The 7967-nt window shown below is 38.4% G+C and overlaps 1 protein-coding gene across 5 annotated transcripts in view; it reads right to left on the reverse strand.

Moving 5' to 3' along the window:
- PTPRD (protein tyrosine phosphatase receptor type D) overlaps positions 1 to 7967 on the reverse strand; it is a 418376-nt gene that overhangs the window by 113520 nt on the left and 296889 nt on the right. The gene's annotated exons all lie outside the window — the stretch shown is intronic.

A 7967-nucleotide genomic window follows, 5' to 3' on the forward strand; every position in this document is an offset into this window, starting at 1 on the left:
ATTCCTGGATCATAGGGTAACTCTATTTTTAGGGTTTTTTTTAAGGAACCTCCATACTCTTATCCATAGTGGCTGCACCAATTTACATTCCCACCAACAGTGTGGGAGGATCCCTTTTCTCCACATCTTCTCCAGCATTTATTATTTAACTAGGTCGTATCAGAAAATAATCACCAAGGTCTGTTGCAAAATAGTGTTAGACAATTCTCCCCAAACTTCTCCATTGTCCAACGTGGAAAAAAAATTTTACAGGATATAATCAAGCATGCTAGAATCTGAATGAAAAAGCAGACACTAAGAAACCTAACTATGAATTTGACCTCACTGTGGTCTCTCTTCAATCTTTTGTCTGGCAAGCTGGCTTTGCTCACAGTCTGTGAATCAACGTTTTATTACAACAGTGTTTTCACAATAGCACAAATTTGAGGTGTTTTAAAATTCCTTCTTTCCAGGCTGCACACCTGACCAATTAACTCAGAATAGCTGGGTATGGGAGCCAGACACTGATATTTTTAACGTTCCCCAGTAATGAGTCTCAGTCCTTTGGGAATTTCTGATAGGGGCAGGGGGCTGTAACTTTATTTTTTTCGTTCAAGAATCAGAGTTTATGAGAATGAGATCAGCTTTCTCCTGGTGATACCCTTGAACCTGCTCTAAGTCTCCATTAGCGAGCTTTAGTGCTTTAGCTATTATTAACAAGAACTTGAAGTGCAGCTCACAGCTGATGAGGGCTTGCCAGGGTCACGACCACATCAGTTCAAAGCTACAAATGCACAACACAAATGCATTTTAAAGGCACACGTTGCATCTGAGCAGAGTTTTCATTCTGAAGCTATGATACCACACTATACACTGTCAACATGAAAAATGACAGAGGTAGTCACTGAAATCTGCCTTAGGTTGGAGGAGAAAACATGATGGCTATTTTTTTTTTTTTTGCGGTACGCGGGCCTCTCACTGCTGTGGCCTCTCCCGTTGCGGAGCACAGGCTCCGGACGCACAGGCTCAGCGGCCATGGCTCACGGGCCCAGCCGCTCCACGGCATGTGGGATCTTCCCGGACCGGGGCACGAACCCGCTCCCCTGCATCGGCAGGCGTACCCTCAACCACTGCGCCACCAGGGAAGCCCGATGGCTACTTTTAACAGGGTGAATATTTGTGACAGTAACTGCATGGTGGCTTCCTTATAAGATATAAAACTTTAAAATCGTGGCATTGTAAGCTGAGAGGTGCCTTAGAGATTACTTAGTCCAGCATTTTCATTTTATACAAGAGGGCTCTGAAGTCTAGAAAAGTTAAGTGACCTGTATATTTTAGCCCATCTAGTCAATAACAAAATCTTTAGTGGCTTTGGCATCTTCACTGTTTTATTTCTAGAATGGAAGTTACGATCTCCTCAAGCAGGGGTCAAGGTTTCCAGTGGCTCAAGCAGCCAGGTCGGTTAGGTAAATGATTAAAGATAACCAGGTATTGAACAGTAAACACTTTCACAAGTAATGTACTCCTCCCCATTTCTGTGCAACAAGGAGCCTTTTGTGCAACAAGCTGTCTTTCATTTCTCTACTTTCAGTGGCGTCTCAGGAAAGAAAAATATTTCTCCATTTTTAAAAAAAAGTAGTAATAATCTTTAGATGAATGGCAACTGAACTCTGTCTCAATGTCAGGGCCATTCTTAGGGCTGGTGTAGACTGTGGAGAAGTTCTAGAAGGGTGCAAAGCTCTAGCAGATATCTTTCCAGGTAGTACTACAGAGCCAGGAGGGTGAGGCTTCTCAGGCTCTCAACAGCAACTGAAAACCCAGATAATTACGTGACTTTCCTCTGTTTTCACTACTGACTCAAAATTTTGTTGAAATCCAGTAGGGGTCAAAGAAAAGACCTTTGGAGGCCACATTTGGCTAACAAGATTGTGATCTCTGTTTTAGAAGAGCAAAATGTTCCTTTGGTGTGTGAATTAAAATCAAAGAAGGTTGAGAGTGACAGGAAGCATGTTTGTGTCCACAGGCACTGGGAGAGACACTGGCGGCGGGGGGCGGGGGGGGAGCGGGACAGTGTATACTTGTCGCATGATTCACTCTCTGTGGGTTCATCTATCCTCCCCTCCCCTCTCGCATTAATTCCACTAGTAAGGAAAATGAAGCTCAGAGGGGTAAAAGGACTTGATCAAGGTCATCTTTATCAGTAAAACTATGGCTATGTGGGGAATCTGATCCCAGGCCTTTGTCGATTCTCATTTAGGGAACTTCTCATTATGCTATGCTGTCTCTTAAATCATTGAACACCCCAGGGAGAGTGGTGCCATGTACATAAATAAGGGCTCGTGAAACTGTTCGGGCTACTTATTCAGTAACAAAGGAACATAAACTACCCTCAGTTTGAGAAAACGTATCGGTAACGTACTAGCTTCATTTAGAAGGTATGCTTGTGGGACTGGTGGGGAACAGGTAAAGGGCACTTATACACACACCTGCATTGTTTAGTCACTTCTTACCAAACCTTTGTGAGCTTCCATGAAAATATTTTGAACGTATACCTTTAGTTCATGTTAAAAACTGTAGTGCTATTCAGCAGAATTTTTTTTTTTAAAAACCCTAATTTCCCATGTTTTTGCTTTTCAAATGTTCTATTTTACTCGGTCAGTAATCTAACCCACAGTAAGTTTCAAATGACTTTTTTATCTGTAGAGAAATGTTTATCGAATACTTGCCATATTTTTTAACCTTGTATTAAATGCCAACAGGCACTTTACAACTTTATAACAGTTTTGTTAAGTGGAGGTTTTGAGGTCACTAAGAGTGGTGAAACATCTTTTAGATGATTTTTCCTGATAACATTTATGTGTGATAATGCAGTAATATTCTCTTCATGGTTTTCCTTTCCAACACATTGTGATACAGGCTGAAGAAAAGGCTGTGGTCATGGAACAGGGAGAAGTTAATTTGTTCATCAAATCAGAAGTATACCTACCTGACTTAATAAATCATAGCAACTTAGTTTATAACATATTTTTCAGCTTTTCACATAATATGTACTACTTAGCCTAACCTGAATAACTACAAATACTCTATGTTTACAGTGTGCCTCACAAATGAACGGTAAATTAAAGACAGACGAGAAGATTGATTTGTAAGGTATCATTGCTTGTTGGTACAACAGTGACAGTTTGACTTAATCCATGACTAGGATCATCATTAAGGGAAAGATACTACAAGAGTGCTTCTTCAGGTAAGCACTATATGGCATAATTAAAAATCATTTTTATGTGGGATTTCTCACACTGAAGAATTTGAACAAACTATGTTTCTTTATATCAGAAATATACCATTTATATACCATAGGTTCAATGAACCAATGTTTCTGAAATATAAGATAAAAAGAATACATCTGGTGTTCTTAATCTAGATCATATGGCTTAGTTTCCTACGATACAAAATATGAATATAAGGAGATATATGTAAAGATGGATCTTGTTAGCCCTGATCCACTTAATACTACTAATGCATCAGAAGAGATGTCTCAAGAGCTTTCAAAACCACTCAGTTGCTGTGCAGACATTTCTGCTGGTGATACTGCTATTTCTGATACGTTAACTTTTTATGAGTTTGTTTTTGTTTTTCACAGCCCATCAATCTCCTACCATCCATGTATGCTTTAGGGCAAAACATATTAAGGTCATCCACAAAATGAAAATGAGGCTTTTATGTTGTAACATCTGATCATCTATTTTTTTATCTCTTTTCCTAAAAGGTGCAAGTACAAACAGTAGAGCTTTTTTGTTTTGTTTTGTTTTTTATAAATTTATTTATTTTTGGCTGTGTTGGGTCTTTGTTACTGCATGCGGGCTTTCTCTAGTTGCAGTGAGCGGGGGTACTCTTCATTGCGGTGCACGGGCTTCTCATTGCAGTGGCTTCTCTTGTTGTGGAGCATGGGCTCTAGGCACGCGAGCTTCAGTAGTTGTGGCATGTGGGCTCAGCAGTTGTGGCTTGCAGGCTCTAGAGCACAGGCTCAGTAGTTGTGGCACACGGGCTTAGCTGCTCCGCGACATGTGGGATCTTCCCGGACCAGGGCTTGAACCCGTGTCCCCTGCACTGGCAGCTGGATTCTTAACCACTGTGCCACCAGGGAAGCCCCCTAACAGTAGAGTTTCGTTTTTGTTTGAAAAAAAAAATTTTTTTTTTTGGTGGGGGAATTGAGGATTCTGAGGAAGGGGTACAGATACTGGGAGAAAGAATTTCGCAGGAAAAGAAAATTCTAAAATCTTTGGACCAACCAAAGTGGGTTGGTCCTTGGGGAGAAGTCTGCAGGCACCAAGGAAGGTGGTGACTAGTGTACCATATGATGCGATTAGTTATATGTTCCTTTACTCCTTTTTTTATACTAGAAAAAAACCTTATTTTTTTAAGATGCTGAACTTCTAAATTTGCTTTGCTGGGAAAAGTAGAAATGGGAACACATATCAGTCATTTCTTTGGTTTTCTGGTAAATCGCCATCTTTTGACAGTAGTATATTTATCTTAGTCATTTTGTGCAATTCTAGAGGCCACTGCCCAGAGGGGCTACTCGGTCCGTGAAAGCTTTTTACAATACTTCAAAAATATTTGTAATTGTCAGTCTCTATCAAAATGGTAAATGTGCCTACCCTAGGACTCTGCCATCGCACTTCCAGGTGTCTATCATACAGAAATAACAACAAGCTGTGAAAAGATCTGGGCTCAGTGCTGCTCATTACAGTATTATTTGTAAGAGCAAAATACGGGAAATAACTGAGCATCCATTAATGAGGACTGAGTTCATATATTTTGTGACCTCTGTAGAACAGAATAGCATCAATACTCTCAACCTGTTAAAAAGGAGGTAAAACCTAATACAGTAACCTGGAAACAGGTCTATTTTTATGCAGTTAAATGGTAAAACAGGAAATTTCGTGTATATGCATCTGTCTATATACCTGCTATATATTTTATCATTTAAAGAACTGTATATACATATTAAAAATTCTGGAAGGATATGCATGGAGCTCTATATGGTAGATATTTCTGGAGGGTCAAATTGGAGTAGTTATAGGAAATCATTTACTTTTTGTTTTAAATATTTCAAAAGAAGAAAAATAAGTGGTGAGATGAAGAGTAATTTTTCTTTTCTAAGTGTTTTTTTTTGCCTTTTACAACTTATGAAACTTTTCAAACACACACAAAATGTAAATAATATAATGCACAACTGTACAGCCATAACGTACGTGTAACAATTGTTAAGCTTATTTTCTATTTAAAAAATTTTCCTCAATAAACATAATTAAGAAATGTTGATGGGGAGGATTATAAAATGACTTGGAAATTTTTTTAACAGAAAAAAAGAAAAGTTTCCTCCCAACAAAGAGAGTTCACTTTTGTTCAACATGTAACTCATCTCTCAGCCATCCTAACACATACCCAGTTCCCACTGTCTACAAAAATGTGTAAGGCTTAATAGAAGCTTCACTAAAAGCATCTTTTGTAAGTGAATCTTTTCTTCCCTTCCTCCACAGATCTTATAGGCTTGTAAAACATTGATGAGCAGTTAATAATTCTAGAAAATTCTTCTACTACATCTCCTCTCTCATTTACTCATCTTGTCCATTTTATTCCATTACCCACTTGAGGTGGTAAGTCTCACCTTAGCTAAATGATCCCTTCTTATGATCCCTTCATACACCTAGCTCTCGATTTTACATTTGCTAAATCACTGGTGACACAGCAACGTTACTTCAACTGACATGTTCCACACCAGTTCTGACTGTCCCCACACACCAATAATTGATGACTCAATGTAGTAAACCATACTCTCCTAAGAGATTAGGTAGTTCAGGTTCTTGCAAATACAACCTGGCTGTATACTGCCATCTGAACCTTAACAGACAGATAAATATATTCGTGGAAAATACCTACAAGCATAGGTACCTGCTTTTAATTGGGAAAGCGTGAGCCTTCCTTGTCCTGTTCAGTTGCTTGAATACAGCGTTTCACAAACAGAGGGACTTGATTATCACCCCAGATTTGGTAAGTGTGCTAAAGCAATGTTTCTCTCCACACCCCACAGCCTCACAAAGATGGTTTATTGGGAAAAGAACAGATTTCTCCGTCTTCACTTTGTGCCTTAGCTGAGTGGCAAGGGACAAAATTCTCACCTTTTCCTTTCCCTGACCCACAGACAGATGTGCACTGCAATTAAGGAAAGAATTCTTTGAAGTACTTAATGTCAGAATACTGTATTTACATGAAATTTAAAATGTATGTTTCAGTATCTTTTAAATATGAAGCAGAATTTGGGGAAAAAATGTCTGACTCTTTAAACCTAGACTCTCCAACAAGAATAAGTAACTTAAAATGTAAACAGATATTTCACTCACAAGGTGAATATTTTTAAAGGAAAGTAGAACTAAGAATCAGTGAACTAAGCAATATGTTTCCTTTACCTTCTGAAAGACCTACTGAATTTCAAGTGATAATGTTAGTTTGACATTTTGTCATCTACAACAGACCCATCAGAAGTCGAAATCAGTTTGCTTTCACGAGCAAGTTCCGTGCTAGGGGCTGGTTATATAAACCACAGGTTTCTGATTCCATTGAAAATCCTGGATTCTTAATTCCCTGCTTATGCACACCATTAAGAAACACTGTCAAATTTTGTAATGTTTGTGGATAATTATATACCCAAAGGTATGATGTATATAAAGGCACATTTCAAAAAGGGAGGGGCAAATGGTTTAAAATCCAAAAAAATAAGTAAAAATTAAAATTGTTTCCTGTGCAACACCTAAGAAAGGTGCTTTAGAATAAAAGGATCATTTTATTTCATCATCCAGGAAAGCCCTTGGTTATTCGTGAATCAGGGAGGAAGAAATAGCACAACACAGTTACTTGGTTAACAATCCCAACTTCTGCTCTCATCCTGTTGGCAAGTAATTGAGGAAATTCATAGCCACTGGCTGGAATCCATACTGGCTGAAGAAAACTAACGTTTCTATGAATTTCACATTGACAGCTAGGTACAATTTTCTGTGTACACTGGTCACATTTTCAGGACAGCAGGCCACATCACAGAGCGTGGGAGGCACGTAGACCATTTCAACAAATCAGGCTTAAGCAGACTGCTTACCTGAGTACAACATAATGCTGCCTCAGTGAACAGATGTGCTAGGATCTTGGGACAATTTCTCCTGTTCTATTCTCTTCCTCTACTAAATCACCTCTCTCCTTTTTACTGTTTGCCTACTTTATTCTACTATCCATTTGAGGTGAGAAGTCTCATCTTAGTTAAATGATACCTGATGGCGCTGGGGGTGGTGAGTGATAGCACTCGCACTGGCTCTCTTCTTTTGGGGCTACTATCGCCTTTATACTCAGCCTTTTAAATAAATTCCCATATGGGAGATTTTTGGCCATGTGAAAATTTTCTTTTACTTTTTATGCTGATGAAGGTATATCTTTTGCCTTTTAAAGAACAAACCTCATTTGAGATAGAATTTTAACAAACAACCCACTTCTATGATGACTTGTATAGCCACATGAAAAAGTGTCAGGCATTTCTTTTAACTGAATAGTTTCTAGTTACTATGACATATCTACATGTAAGATAAAAAATACGCTAAACACAATAAACTGTGTATTTTCAATTCAAAGCAATTCACTGCAAATGTGTAGTTTAATAAAATCTGTGGTGTACCATACTGTGAATAGAATATCCATTTGACACACAAAAAAGCTTTCAAACAATTTGGGGTGCAATACTACCATCAAATTTTAATCAAATAGACCTTCTTAGATCAGCTCTTTAATTTTGTCCATCATCATTAGGTATTAAGACAGTGCCACTCAGTTTTATGTTTTTAGCTCTCTCTTCGTTATTTGGCATAAATAAGATTTAGGTGAAAGAAAGCAAAATAGAGCTAGCCTTGAATTAACTATACTGTACAAAATGCCCCTCAGCAGGA

The sequence above is a fragment of the Lipotes vexillifer genome, unplaced genomic scaffold (genome assembly GCF_000442215.2).
Source record: "Lipotes vexillifer unplaced genomic scaffold, Lipotes_vexillifer_v1.1 scaffold45, whole genome shotgun sequence".
In the NCBI taxonomy this organism is placed as follows: Eukaryota; Metazoa; Chordata; class Mammalia; order Artiodactyla; family Lipotidae; genus Lipotes; species Lipotes vexillifer.